Source organism: Amblyomma maculatum, chromosome 9 (genome assembly GCF_055883805.1).
Source record: "Amblyomma maculatum isolate TAMU_Amacu chromosome 9, ASM5588380v1, whole genome shotgun sequence".
NCBI lineage: Eukaryota > Metazoa > Arthropoda > Arachnida > Ixodida > Ixodidae > Amblyomma > Amblyomma maculatum.
In genome coordinates, this window is record NC_139352.1 from 115,425,808 (window position 1) to 115,441,976 (window position 16,169).

Sequence of the window (16,169 nt, forward strand, 5' to 3'; positions counted from 1 at the left end):
AAACATTAATCTAGTTTTCAGCAGTGCGTGGCTTTGACTGACTACCGGATAATGCGGAAGATCGTCTTCATAGGGTAGGGAAAGGATGCGAGAGGTTTCTTTAGAAGCAGCCTACAACGATTTCTAAAGCAATCAACATTTACCTCACTGCCGTCTGTTATGCTTTGGATATCGGGGAGAAATTCATGGGACATCAAATGCTATTGCGGTGTTACGGAGAATCGCTGCGTGTACCTCAGAAAAAGCAGTGCCTTCCAAAGGGCTGCGAACGTACTGTTAGAAAGAACTCGGCGGCAGTTAGCCGAAAGACGGCGTTCGCGGTACGTTTACAGTACAAAAGAAGAAGCCTTTCATGCCGTTCTTTCATTGACAGTTGATCGGCGTCCAAACGTAAAGCAAGAGCAAGTTACACCGGTGAGAATTGCGTCTTTTTAAGGCGCTTCAATGATGTTATCACAAAGTTATAGATCGACGTGCTCATTACCATTGCCGTTAAGTCGATGCGCCGAGAAGTAAGCGTGAAGTACCAGAAGTAGTTGCGACTCTTGTGAAATAGTATTGAGTTGGCAACATTGGAATCAAGCCATAAGAGATGCACTATTCTGATGTTAAGGAGTAAACACTGCGGCTGTCAAAAGTTTATTGGTGGTGATCATCTCGCCATAAGATATGAGTTTATCGCATAGAAGTTGTTAATGTTCTTATTAACTGTCATCGCGACTGACCATAAACTACATCATTTAATACAGTAAGATTAGTACGTGTGCTCCAAACTGGAACTTTATCCTTGTCTTTTGCGCTACACACGCTAGATGGAAATCATGCGAGGCGTTGAGACAAAAGAAACCAATGGGAGCCTCCTGGATCGCTTTAGATCTTTGTTTGCATTCAATACCTCACTGCTGGGGATTTGATAAGCTTCGATGCAACACGAGGTTAGGGAGATATGAGAAACCCTTGCGTGCGCAGTGGTATCCAGCGACTAATCACAGCCGTCAGTAACTTGTACCGACCGGTGGTGCAACCAATCCGTCTTGTCCCGAACAAGGTGCTGACCATTTAGCCTCCTCCCACACCATCAATCGCACTTTTAGCCGCATAGCTACACCCTGGATGTAGAAAGCGGAGAAAGTGCCTACGATCATCTACCCTCACTCTAAGCCAGAGTACACAAACAGATGTTTTTCTCTTCCAACATTTCAGTGTTACTTTAATACAGTGAATGCCAGGACGTCTACTCTGCCGCAGAATTTGTTGCATGAATGGAGAGCCACCTCACGTGACAACGTGTTTCTTTGTCGTCGAATGCTGCTGAGTGCTTTTTCTGCAATCTGCGTCTTCGTTCTTTTTTATTTCATCACGCTGCTGCCTATATAACAACTCATTGCTCTGCTGTTGCTTGGCTGTTTGTATACATTCATTGCAGGCGGTTTTTTCCGACTCCTGCCGGTTTGCATGCGTTAATCCTTTCATTGTTGTGTATAACAAGTGGGACACTGTGAACGACGACACCCGAGTCGGTGGTTCTGTTTTCAGCCCATTTGTTTTGTGTCGCGTTCGTAGCATCTGGTGTTACGTGCCTTATTAGTGGCACACCCGTAGAGAGAGCGTGTTTTGGGGAATGGTGGGCTGTCTATGCCGTGAAGCGAATAATCAGCCAGTCGCCAGCTACGAAAGAAGGTGGTTTCAAAAGATAGGTGCCCTAATGTGGAATGTTTATTCCCTTCAAGGAAAATCTGGACGATCCCTGTTTGTGAGAGAGGCGTATCGAGGCTGCGCATGACACACAGCGTCTAGCTCATGTTAGGTCAACTTCGATTCTAGCCGGTAGTGATGTGTGTGCGTGTGTTTTATTGCTTCGAACAATCGGTGCTCAGGGACATGCCATGTTGTGCGAAGCGCCTGGTTCCGTGGTTTCGGTTGCAGCATTGCTGGCACTGGGACCATCGTATTGGGACAAATGCATTGACTGTTTCACCGCTGGAACAGATACGAGAAAAAGGTGACGGTGTCAGGTACAGGATCAAAATCTTGTCATTACTTTAATGTCTGCAGTGTTTTCAGCCCTAGGGCGGTTTAGAGAAAGCTGAAAAGGGTTGCCGATACAGTGTTGTGTCACCAGAATTACACGTGATATAGTTATTTTCACGGTGATTCTTACCAGATACACCATAATGCGGTATACTACGCGCTGATGTTCTTGCACGACGCTCTTTCGCAATGTTGTCGAAGGTTTCAATATATTTGCTATTAAAATCACACTGAATTGCAATTGCCAGCAGGTTAAAAAAAGGTTTGCGCGCTATGAGTAATACCCTCCACATTTGGTATTGAGGTATGTTTCCTGTCACTATCAGCAAGCATACGCTATTCTAAGAAAGCATAACAATTCTCTAGGTTTTTACAACATTTGAGATTTATCGGAAATGATTGGTGCAATAATCTTTGCAGTTCGAAAATAGTGCCAGCGTTCGTGTTTCGAGGCTTGTGTTGTTTGATTACGGCGGCGCTCGGCTTTTTTTGGGCATGTTTCAGAAGAATAGTGTGAACAGCTTTACTCGCTTTTTAGAGACTACTGAAGAGAAACGTGTACATTAAAAAAAAAAACGATCATCTGTCACACACACACACTTAGCAATAAGCATGCCATTCACTCGGACTTCGCCTTAAATTGTACAGATGGTGCAAGAAGCGATGGGCAACCATCCTCTAGTGGTTTTTGTCCGGCTGAACTGGAAATGTTTAGCTAATCAGGTATAAAAATTGTATTATTTCTGTTTTGTGCCCACATAATTCATGCAAAACTCGATGTCTGCGATGACAGAGAACCAGTTGTGACACCCCTGCGTAAGCGTGCACGTTTCATTTTTTGCAGCCAAATGGTTTCGGGCTCCCGTAGTTTAAAAATCATCTCCGAAACAAAATGCTAAGTGGGAGTGCTGCAGATACGCTAGTAATTCAAGGTTGTGCATGAAAGGTCAGAGGGTATAGTAAGGTCAGCAAGGTGTTAGGGGAGGCACTAGATAGTGGTCGCAAATGTAACTTGACCTTTTCCTGTGGTAATCAATATAGTACTTGAGCAGCATTTAAGGTGCTGAGGTCCTGCCAAGTAGCTGTACATTGAGCCTAGTTTTACACACTAAGCCACTTCAACAACAGCTTGTTTTCGCGTTTTCATTTCTTTTGATTACTCAAAGGGTGATTTTAAACAAGGTTGATATGATACTGCGGCCTCAACTGATTTTAGCTAATATTTAAAAGTGAAACGACTATGTAACTTCCGGGGTACTTCTTTCGTGTTCCCGCTTTGTTTACATGTATTCAGTGTGCAGGCAGCGAGTGTTTAACGTAGCCGAAGAAAGCCAAAGATGAGCGGATGCATGTCCAGGCTTCCCAACTGCTTTTGAATGTTTCGGTGAGTGAGGTGTGATGGTTGCTTGGGAGCACAGCTTGTCTGGATAAGCCAGCATGAGTGGACCTGTATCAACGCAAAGTAATAAAACAAAGCATTTTGACGTTTTCATTTTATTACTTTGTGTATCGTGCATTGACTCGCGTGTAAGGAGCACAGCTGCAAAAACGAATGTATAAGCAGCGACTCGGGAGGTCAATTCTGAGTGGGGAGGATATGGCGGACTGAAGCAGCACCATTCGAAGGTAGCAGACGTTTTCACATTCTCTGTTGTCAGGGCTGAGGTGAGAAGGGTGGACCCCATCCTTCCCCCTATTTTCTCTCCCACTTTCTCTTTTTGGAGTACTCATAAAGGAGGACCAAGTTCCTTTTTTTCGCGAAGAAAAATGGCGATCAAATCTTAAAAGCCCCTTTAAACAGACTCATCGGCAGTGCAGATGATCTATACCGTTTTCTCAGCTGTTTATAGGTTATTTTTTTAGACTCTGGGAGAAATATGCCAGTGAGGTGTGAGCAGGTGTATTGTAAAGTAATAAGCTTTATATTTAGCAAATATTTATCTAAAATGAGCTAATGAGCACTTCTTTATAAACAAAAATTAAAATAAGAGCCGACAGCAAGAAAGTAACCTCCGTATTCACAAACCGGCCAAACCTTTACCTTCCTGCAACTGCAAAGGCGACCTTCATAAAGGTAACGGAAAGGGGATGGTAACACAAAGGCCAAGCCGCGTTTCAAAGACCCACCTTAGGGCAGCCTTCCGGAAGGGGCGCCTTAGCGCGGTTGTAAGCGATATGGTAGCGAGGCTAAACAAATAATAATGTTTCAATCAGCAGCATATGTTCGCGTCGCTTGTTTTTGTCCTAGAAATTGCAGTTAAATATATGCAAGAGCTGCCATGTGCTTCGTGCTGCATTGTGTGAGCGTTCGTTCGTTCGTTCTTTTTTTTTTTTGTGGTGTCTCAAAATGGGAACCAAAAAAAAAAGATGCTCATTTACGGAGAATGAGCGTGGAGTTCTAGTAGACCTTGTCAATAGTACTACAAGACAGTGTGCGCGTCGTCTGCTAGCCGGAAAGCGTAGTACAAGTGGTGATCGTGGTCATCATTGCGCGAACGCAAACCTGTCTTTTTTAAAGAAGAATGTAAGATCAAGCTCCGCGAGTATCGTTTTTATTTTATTGTCTGCATATCCCTTGAGAATAAGTCGACAGGGGCATGCAGACGGCAAACCACGCAGCGAGGTCACCAGTACGCAGATGGTACGGCATACAGCACGGGATCACCTGTCGCAACTTGAAATGTCCCTGCATATATATAGAAGCACAGGGCGATCAGCAGTCACAGGAGCAGACGGGCAGGGTTAACCGCGGTTACGCGAAACCATGCTATGGCGGACCAAACCGTGGTTCCGCGGTAATCGCAAACCGAGCTTGGCAACCTCGGTTTGCGTCGTTAACTGCGAGACGTCTGTTGACGGAGGCTACTCGATCGTCGGCGCCCGAGTGCGCGAAGCGTACGAGCGGGTCTGCCTCACAATGTTATTCATTTTCCAACTTCATCAAGTTTAAAGATCGATGCATAAAACAGGCGGTGTCTACTCTACCGCCCGACGTCTTCAGTTACGGCCGACAGCGCAGCGACTGCGTACTGAAGCCCCGTCCTGCCTGCAGTATCATTTGAACGGCTTGTTGCTGAACGGAACGTCAAAAAATATGTGGCCTTAGCTCTATCATGAAAGTACACGAGTTTGCAACGCTTTCAGCACGGGATGCAGCGAGCAGGCTGAGCTACGTTACACTTACCGAGAGCGCGGCGCACGGCGCACGACGGCGCCGTGCGTGACCGTCCCTAGTCGTCGCTAGGCCTAAATTGTTTCGCTCCGAAGCCGCGGCGGTCGGCGCTTTGGAACTGATCAACGCTATCGTAAATAGTCTACTTATGAAACTGCCTTGTTTTTAACCTGTTCTGCCATAGTAAAAGATGATAGGATTATGTCTGGCGACGCATTAATCGCAGAGCTAGTACAAGCAGATCGAATGAACCGCAATGCACCGGCGGCAGCTGGCTTGAGCAGAAACTTGCTTGTATCGCGGCTATCGCTCATACCAACAATTTGCTGCTGGTCAGCGATCCTCACGAGTGCTTCATTCTTGATATTCGGCTCAGTATTCCCGACGCCAACAAATTTATCACGCTTTATTTCGGACATCGGCGCTAGCAATCCGCCGTGTCGTTCGCGCACGATTTGCGGGAGGAGGGGCTACCACGCCGGTGTTTACGGCGGTCGAGGAGGTGCTGCCATCGTGGGGTGTTTGACAGCGCTGTTGACGCCTCGTCGGACGGCACTCCGTATACTCCTGAAACCACGTTATAAATTATGATATTTGTAAATGCAGCTTCGCTCCACCGATCACCGAAGCGGTACCGTGGTATAAAGGAGCTGCTGAAGGTAGGTCAGACGCTACCTTATCGAACGCTCCCTTTCCGAGGCCGAAAGGCCGACTAAAGGTGTAGTTTAAAGGGAAGGCTGGTTTCTGAAACGCGATAAGGAGCCGCAAAGGTGAGAACCTCGAAAGGGAAGGTAAAGGTTTGTTCTCTTAAATTACCATTACCAAAAATAGAGTTCAAAGTATTTAATGTCAACACTGCGAATTTTTAAGCTTGTAAAAGTGGCTTTCCGCAATGAAACTTTTTAAAGTGATATCCCTTTGTCTATTTCATGCCCTAGAAGCAGTGAGCATTATTTCTGCGACAATGCCATGCTCACAGACGCTGTTTTAGAAATGTTCGTTGAGGAAAGCCAACTTTCAAGCCAAAATGCGTATTTTTGACGTTAGATACATCTAACTGCTATGCCGACAAAGGAAATTTAAAACCTGGACACAGCTTTTATGTTCACAGCCTTCATTTTCTTTCTATACTGTGGGCACCTAGGGTAAAAAATAAATACGCTCATTCGTCAATTTTTGTTAACACGTTATTTACTGAATTCCACTACGTGCATTATATCCGCCTTGTTGTACAATCTACTACATCGACCGCAACATCGCCGTATGTCTAAAGGGTTTAAAATGACCACCTGCAAACAGTTAAAAAACATCAACAACAAAAAAACACCCGGTATAATATCTGCTAGGAGGCAATAATAAAAATAAACTATCGGCTTTATTGCTTTACGAATATATAATTTGCTATGTGCCGTTGCACAACACACGGACGCTGTGCGATGTCAGTGCACGTTGAAGAAACCCAGGTAGTCGAAATTTCATGAGTCCTCCACTGCGGCGTCTTTCATAGCCCGAATCGCTTTGGGACGTTAAACCCCACAAACGAAAACAAACTAATTGTGCCGTTGCAGGTATTTCGGAGTTTCATTAAAGATGTTACCCCGCCGCGGTGGTGCAGTGATAAGACGCCCGACTAATGTACCGGAGTGCCCGGGTTCGATCCCGACCGCCGGCGGCTGCGTTTTGATAGAGGCGAAACGAAGGGGCGTCCGTGTGCTGTTGTTGTTGCGACTGAAGGAAGAAGCAAAAGAGAATGCACAGGCCTGCTACTGGCTCTATAGCTGAGCCACCTTGCTGCCTCGTGTGGGCAGAAGAGCAAATAGAGAAGAACGAAAAAGAAAAGGGGGATAAAGACGCGCGTCGCTACAGCCGTCGTCCACCACCGAAACGGCAGCGGGTGCAATGACGGCCTACAGCAGATAAAGATAAGGTGGCAGGCTAGCCCTCGCCGCAAGCGGCAGTGACCTACCAGTCCCAGCCCCGCACCACCCTCCTCGTCCAGCCACCCTCCTCGTCCGTGCGCTGTGCGAAGGGTGGCTGTTCCTGGCCCTACTGGGCTAGGACGGTAGGTCAACGCCGCTTGCGGCGGGGGCTGGCCAGCCACCGAGTTTTATCTGTTGTAGGCCGTCAGTGCGCTCGCCAACTCTTGGCTGGTGGATGACGGCAGTTGCGGCGCGCGTCTTTCGCTCCCTCTTCTTTTTCTTTCTTCTCTACTTTCTCTCTTCTGTACGCACGAGGCAGCGGAGGTGGCTCATCAACAGAGCCAGTAGCAGGCCCATGCATTTTATTTTTCTTACATGATTTTATTTTATAGAAGGGAAAGGAGCGGTAACTGTCTCACTTGTTTTCTGTGGACACCGCAACCGCGCCGTAAGGGAAGGGAGGAAGATGGGAGTGAAAGTGGAAAGAGAGAAAGAGGAGCCATAGTGGAGGGCTTCGGAATAATTTCGACCACCTGGGGATCCTTAACGTGCGCTGACATCGCACAGCACACGGACGCCTCTTCGTTTCGCCTCCATCGAAACGCAGCCGCCGAGGTCGGGTTCGAACTCGGGTACTCCGGCACAGTAGTTGGGCGTCTTACCACTGCACCACCCCGGCCTTCTTTACACAGCCACAACAACAACTGTGCGATGTCAGCGCACATTAAGATCCCCTGGTGGTCTAAATTACTCTGGAGCCCTTCACTACGACACCGTTTTCTCTCTTTCCACTTTCTCTCCCAACCTCCTCCCTTCCCTTATACCCCGGCGGGGTGGCGCAGTGGTTACGGCGCTCGACTACTGTTCCCAAGTAGGCGGGAGCGAATCCCGGCCTCGGTGGCCGCTTTTCGATGGAGGCGAAAAGCAAGGCGCCCGTGTGCTGTGCGATGTCAGAACACGTTAAAGAACCCCAGGTGGTTGAAATTTTCGGAGTCCTCCTCTACGGAGTCTCTCATAGCAAACCAAACCAACCAAACCATTCCCTTACGACGCGGTTCAGGTGTCCATAGAACAAGTGTGACAGATAGTGCGCCTTTCCTTTCCCGTGAACCAATTAATATTACTAATAATAAGGATTCAATACCTTTTCATGTTCGCTCCGCCGGGCTGGCGCAGCGGTTAAGGCGCTCGACTACTGTGCCTAAGGACGCGGGATCAAATCCCGGCCTCGGCGGCTGCTTTTCGATGGAGGCGAAACGGAGTGGCGTCTGTGTGCTGTGCGATATCAGTGCACGTCAAAGAACCCCAGGTCTGGGTGGTCGAAATTTCCGGAGTCCTCCACTACGGCGTCTCTCATAGCCATAGTCGCTTTGGGACGTTAAACCCCACAAACCAACCAACCAACGTTTTCATGTTCATCTATTTCTATTAGTTGCGCCTTATACCGTTAAAGTTTACGAGGCACGCCAAACCTGCTTTCGAGCGTTCGCCTTCGAGCTGCTCGAAGCGATAGGACGTGCTTGGCCGGCGCTCCCGAGCCACGCGAATCAGCTCGTGCCGCCGTTCGACCGGCGCTTGCCCGCAGCCTATTTCCAGGCTGCGAGGCTTAACATTTTTCCAGGCCAGTCTGCTTCTACCCTGCCTGCGGCGCTTCTCGGGCCTTCCTGCTGCGGTCGCGGACGGCGCCGCGACTTCCGCTTGCGGGCCTGCGGACCCGCGGGCGGTATTTTTGCCCGCTTTTTGCGGCACTGGACTTTGTTTCTCGGCTGCGGCGGTGGCCTTGTCTCGGCCGCCCATACATCGCGGACACCTGCCGGCCTGCCATATACCCGGTAGGCTCGTCGTTTCCATCGCGCGGCGCAAGATCTCCGACCTCGCCCGGCGCAAGATCTCCGACCTCGCCCGCGACTTTGCGCGGGTTGGCTTTGTCCCTTCGCCCGCTTTTTGCGGGCTCGGGACTTGCGCTTGCCTGGCCTCGCTGGGCCTAGCGAGGCTTAGGCCTCGACACAGCCCTGCCCTTGTGGTGGCCGGGTAGGCGGTCCCCCGCGGCCGCTCCCATGCCGACCACGAGGTCATCACGACCTGAGTCGCCCTGCGGGGCGCCACTCCAACCTGCGGCCACAACATCGCGGCCTGGTACTTCGATTTCGCCGGACGACAGCCTCTGGCACTGGTGCCGCCGGGGCTCACCCGCTGTCGCCAGATTCCGGCTCCGGCCGCTGTTCGCCCGTGCCCGTTGCCCGAACGCCGCTGTCGCCATTCTCGGATGGCGGCGATGCGGTTATTGCGGCTCTGCACGAGCCCCAGTTGCGGTCGGCCAGCGATTCCTCGCCGCAGGTCTCTATCGCGGCAGATCAACCTCCCGGTCGGCCCGCTCAGCCCGGAGCTTCCCTGGTCGACGCCCCGGGATTTTGGAATCGGACGCGGATGTGCCCGGCCTGCCGGCACGGGTTTCCGAGGCGACGCCCACTCCGAGCGACCCTCTGCCAGTCAACCTCGACTTTTCTGCGATGCCGTCCATCGAGGAAATCACCCGGGAGCAGGAACGCCTGCTCGAGTTCATCAGTTCGCCGGAAAATAAGATCGGCCTCAGTGCGCGCCTCACCATCGCGCAACTCTTCAAGACCATGGTGAGCAAGTATGCCGAACTCCACTCTCTGGCATCGGACGCGCGGGGCCGCTGTGCGGTCTTGGGCACCATGTGGTTTCACGAAAAGAAGGAGGCGACTGAGGCCCGGGACCGAGCGACTACCGCGGAGACGCGCCTGCTGGCGACACCTCCGGCTGCGTCTTCGCTACCTGAGGCGCCTTCGACGCCAACCTTCGCTCAGGTCCTGGTGACAAATCTACCGACTCAGACCTCTACCGGAGCCCCCGCTGCGCCATCAGTAAACCGGCAAGTGCCTGCCCATCTGGCATTTCTATCACCCGCGTGAGACGCCACTACACCGGCACAAGTAGTACAGACAGTCAAGTCGGACATTAATCCAGACGACGCGGGAATAGGGCCGGTCCAGATTAGAACCAGCTCGAATGACGTAACCATTGTAGCCAGGGATAGGCGAACGATAGAAAACCCTAAAACCGCGGTTCAGACCAACCCGGTAACATCAAACGTTATCAATGTTAGAATCGAGGAACGGCGAAGGCCCCACGTCAAGATCTGGGCCGTAAATCCCGACGTCGCCAACGACGCGTTGATAGCCAATATCAATCTCAAAAATCCTGATATTAACTTAGATCCGGAGACAACATCGCGCCGCTATACCTTTAAGGCACGGGACGGTTCAAAAACGCACGTGCTGTCCATGTCGCCCGACGCGTTCCGCCGCGTTATAAGTAAGGGACGCATTAACATCGGATGGTTCTCGGCGCAGGTGGCTGAGGACCTCCACGTTCCCATGTGCACATTCTGTGCACAATATGGACACTCGCGGCGGAATTGTCGGGCGGCTTCGGACGAGTCGCGTGCGTACTGCACAAAGTGTGCAGGTAGCCACACGGCGGCGGCATGCACTCTGACCGCATCAGACGCTGCGGTCGCGTGCGCGGTTTTTCGCCGCGCGGGAAGAAACTGTCAGCCACACAGGGCAGGCGATAAATCCTGCCCTATACTGCAGGAGCGAGTGGCAAGGATGCGCCACAGAACGGACTATACCGATCCGTAACGCACTTGGTTTGAATAAGGGCGAGAGGAAGGCCGAGTTTCCTTATTTTCTCTCCTTTCATCGCCGTTGTTGCAACATCCAACGGTAAAGCCATATTACCTTTTCTTTACCCTGTCCCCGTTTCCTAGATGATAGCTGGTTTACACTAACCACTCTATCTCTCTCGAATTACTTCACACCTAGTTTCCTTCTCGCTTTGGGCAAAGGAGTGCCCTCCAACTTACATTTCTCTTTCATTCCTTTCTTAACAACAATTATAGCTCTCTCCGCAACCCTGCATTGCACTCGGCCTTCCCTCTCACCCCAAAACCACCTTAACGCACAGAGATGGCGCCTTGATTCAAAATTCCAAAACGCACTATTTTCATTTTTTAGTTTCCTTTTCCCGATTGGATACACGGCTTGTCCTCCGAATTGTGTAGTTTCCCTTGTTTTCTCTTGCCTCTTTTACAATTGGCATTTTTTATCAACCAATAATTAACACCATTTTCAAATTCTTATTCGGTTTCAAAATTTTAAAATGAATTCACAAATTTCTTTCAGCTATTCAGGTTAACTTAGACCACTGCAAAAATGCTACACCTGTTTAATAGATAGGCTAAAAGAGGCCGACATAGATTTTGCATTAATTTCAGATCCGTATACGAGGGGAGGCGACATACCGGGGATTCCATCACATTGGCTAATTTTCAAGGCGCCGTCCAACCCAAGAACAGCTATAATAGTTACCACCACTCGCTACGACATCTTCCCATTGTTCACGTCATCTAATGTTACATCAATCAAATGCTCACAAACAACGGCATCATTTACACTAACATCAGCATATGCACCACCACACAACCCTATGACTGCTACACTCGACTATATACGACACACACTCATCTCAATGGAGGGGATCCCGGCGGTATTGGCGGGCGATTTCAACGCCAAGCGTACCGCCTGGGGTCCGGAGCTGTGCGATGCTAGAGGAGGGGAGTTTCTCGGTTTCGCAATGAGCTCCGGCCTGGTCATTTTGAACGACCCTCAATCCCCTCCAACATACTCAACAAGTTATACTGACAGTTGGATAGATATAACATTAGCTTCACCCACACTCGTCAGGGCAGGATACACGTGGACAGTAACAGACTCCAGAACACTATCTGAACACAAACACATTGAAATTCGCTTTGGACAACCAACACACGCTAAACAACGCAGATTAACATATAGAGGCACAACACGATTACTAAATGCACTTTCTACATCCCACTTCATGGATGCCGTTGTTGGAGCTAATTTGAATTCTCAGGTGGCATTGGATTTAATATTTACTAAATTTCAATTCCTATTCGATCATTTTAGGAAAAGAAATTTCACAACTCGTCCGAATTCTCGATTTCAGATTAACAATTCGAATGAATGGTGGACGACCGATCTGACTATCGAGCGTTCTAGGGTGCGCGCCATGAGAAGGCGCTATCAAAGATCATCGGAAATTCAAATTCGCAAATTTTACGATGAAATTTATTACAACGAATTGGCAAAGTTTCGTTCCCAGGTATCGGAAGCCCGTAACTCGTGCCTAAGAGAATTGGCTAGGCAATCAATCAAATCAGGCATATTCGGGCGACCGTATAAAATTGCTTTCAAAAAAACAACCAGCACCCATCGTTTTGCCTTCTATTGAGAAACCGGACGGCTCAGTGACATCGTCTGTCCTGGAAACAGCACAGACGCTGTTAGTCAGGATGCGTCGGATTTATTCCAAAATGATAGCGACGCTCACAGGGCGATGCGTGTCAAGGCTGCTTGGCCGTCCCTAGGTGGACCGGACGACGTCCCATTCACACCTGGCGAGGTTGACATGGCAGTGTCCCGAGTCAGGTTGGGAACGGCGTCTGGGTTGGACGGCATAACACCGCGCGTTGTACGCGAACTCTGGCGACGTCATCCAAATTTCTACCTCTTCATTTTTAATTCGTCTCTGAAACTGGGTCATTTTCCAATGGCCTGGCGAAAGGGACGCATTATCTTTTTGCCAAAGCTAGGTCGGCCTCCGGAGATCACTACTTCTTATAGGCCAATTGTAATGAATTCGGCACTCGGCAAAGTGCTCGAGCGTTTATTATACGGCCGTCTCTATCACTTTCTATCGCGAACAAATTTGCTACATCCTCACCAATTCGGCTTTACGCGACAGCGCGGAGCTGTTCAGGCTCTACACGCGCTCGTAACGAAATTAAGAGACATGCGGAATAGCGGCCTACACGCACTGCTTATCTCCATTGATTTCCGCGGAGCGTTCGACAGCGTGTGGCACCCTTTGGTCCTGAGTTCTCTCAGTGACTGGGGGTGCCCGAGAAATCTCTGCGCGCTGTTTCGGTCATTTCTATCCGACCGAGAGGTGGTTTTCCGCTCCCATGCGGGAGACGCGGTTGCGCGTCCCACCTTAGGCAGCCCACAGGGCTCTCCGTTGTCGCCGCTGCTTTGGAACATAGTGGTGCGCGGTCTACTCGATTTGCCGATGCCAGAGGGTGTGTCGGTGCAGGCGTATGCGGATGACGTCGTCATCCTTGTGCCTGCATCTGGCCGAAAGGCACTGACGGAATTGGCAGAGAGCGCACTCGGTAGAGTGGCAACATGGGCGGAGAAGGCGAGAGTGAATATTTCAAGGGAGAAGACGGTGTGCGTCCTTATTTCTCCCCCAAGGGGTGGAATGGGGCGCACATTACCTGTGGTACGCCTTGGCGGGGTGCGCTTGTAGTTCAAGCCCTCCGTCAGGATACTAGGTGTCGTCTTCGACTGGACTCTCTCATTCATAACCCATGGTGACCTTCTCAAGGAGAAATCCGAGCTGCTTGCTGCGCGCCTCAGTGTCTTCATGCGCCTTAGCTGCACTCGCATTCGGGAGGTACCGGGTTCGATCCCTGGTGCCGCCGGTTACCCACCGGTTTTTAAATGGGTACAAGCTTTCCCCCGGCCTGGTGCTCGGCTCTTCTGGGGTGAAGTGCTTGGGAAAAGGGGTCACGGCCCAAATAGCTGCGCCGATGTGGCAGTGATTCGTTCCGCCATCGGACAACAATAAGTCCGCCTTGCGCGGCAACAGCCCATTATGTGGCCCTTTTTTTACTGCTCACAGAGTTGGGCTTAGAAGGCGCGGGCTCCTTTTCCAAGTCACGAGCCCTGGTAAGCCGAGCACCAGGCCGGGCCGTGGTTTGTGCCCATTTGAGAAAACCGGTGGGTGTCCGGCCGGCAGTGGGAGTCGAACCCACTACCTCCCGTAGCCGAGGCGGGTACTCGACCCCGGGGCCACGGCTTATACCCGGAGCATTATACCGACAGGTCGTTCTTCCGTCACTCGCATATGCGTCCCCTGTCTGGTGGAGTGACACTCCCCATTCAGGTTTACGTGCTCGGCTGCTCTCTGTGCAGCGTGCTCCGTTATTGACGTTAACGGGAGCATATTCAACAACGAGCACTAGGGCGCTCCAAATAATAATGCATGCGCCGCCGCTCGCATTGGATATTGACAGGTTCAATGCAGAGTTCGCGCTGTTCATGCAGAGATTGGACGTCAATTTTGGACGACCTCATCGCGCATCGGAAGTGGAGGCGCCTTTTGATGATTCGCTAGTGCACCCGGCAGAGGTTATTTCGTTTGCGCATGTTCGTCTGAACAGGGACGGCGCGGAGACCGAGGCGCGGTCACCCGTCTACCATATCTACACGGACGGCGCATACACCTCTGTCTCAGCCGGAGCGGCCTACGTCATTTTGTCACCAGCGGGCCGAGTAACATCTGCGGGCCGCTTCAGAGTTGAAGGAGCAACTGGTGCATATGGCGTAGAGCAAATAGCGTTTGAGGAAGCCCTCCGCTATGTACAGGGTTTGCAGGGATCGACGGCTGTGCATATATACACCGACTCTCTGTCGATCCTTGCAGCTCTAGCCGCACCTAAAACTTCAAACACCAAAATTCCCGAAATTAAACAGTTGCTTAAATCAATTATCACACGAAGGCCGATTAGACTATTTCATGTCCCTGCACATGCAGGAGTGCTTGGCAATGAACTCGCGAATATAGTTGCGTCGCGAGCACACAGATCGGGCCGGACCAGATTGGCTCTAGCTTCTAAAACAGTGGTCCGGGCAGAATTCCGTCGAGTTGTTGCCGCGAGATGGGCCACTTGGTGGAGAGATAACAACGAAGGCACGGGAATTTTCAATTTCATTCCCAATGCAAATAACCTCCCCATCTCGTTTCCACCTGCGAAATCAATTACACAACTCCTCACAGGTCATGGCCGATTCCCCCATTATCTTCATCGTTTCGGTCTATCATCTTCATCACACTGTCCTTATGGTACCCAAGAGGGTACAGTCATTCATTACCTCACCACATGTCCTTTAACATTACAATACAGACAGCATCTCATCCCACCTGCACCACCAGAACATAATCCCACAATATGGAGAATTTGGCCTAATAGTAATAAAAACTGTGCGTGGTTAATTGAATTGGTTAATTTTATAAGTTCAAAACTTCCAAATTACACACGATAATATTTCACAAAAACTACACTAAATCAACACAATCATTTTACAGCATTCTGATTTTGCTGAGGGCTCGTCGAGCAAAATGAGGTGGGCACGACATGTGCTCGCCCTCATGCCATTTTTAGATGATGTAAATTCTTTATTTTTATTTCACTCTACGCATTATTTTTATTTTATATTCATTTTATTTTTTTTGGCTTGTACAAATTGTAAATAGTGTAGATAGTGTACATATTGTATATAGTGTAAATACCGCTATTTTGCATAGCCATTTTTTTCCCATGTTATTTTAATACTTGTAAGTTCTCCTAAATTTCCTCTACTTTATATTATATTCCGTTCACTTTATTCCATTGCCTTTTCTCTGTGCTCGTTTCCTGCCTTTGTTCTGCTCCTCTCTTTTCTTGCCTTCAAGACTTCCAGTCAATTTCTCCTCTGGACGACCTTCAAGTTATTCGGTTCTGCCTTGTCATATTAAAATATTATTATCCTTTTTTTTGTGTGTGTGTTTTCTTGTTAGTGTTATGTTGCTATGTGTATGTATGTGTCCCTGGGCACATTTATTGTTTATTATCCTAAAAAAATAAAATAAAACAGCTCTGCGAAGGTTGCCCACCCTTTGTGCTCGTTGAGCCCTTAGGATGCATATGTGTTACCGTGCCCACTTTTTATTTTTCCTATTGGCTTTTTCCACTAAATCAAACACTTTGGCCAACTGGTCCCTTTTCATTTATTTTTGATTGGTTTAAGCCTGATATAGCTTAGCTGGTGCAGGCTTTTTCTCATTCCGCTTTATTTTTAAATTTATTTTCAACATTGTCAGGAATGAGACTTTGG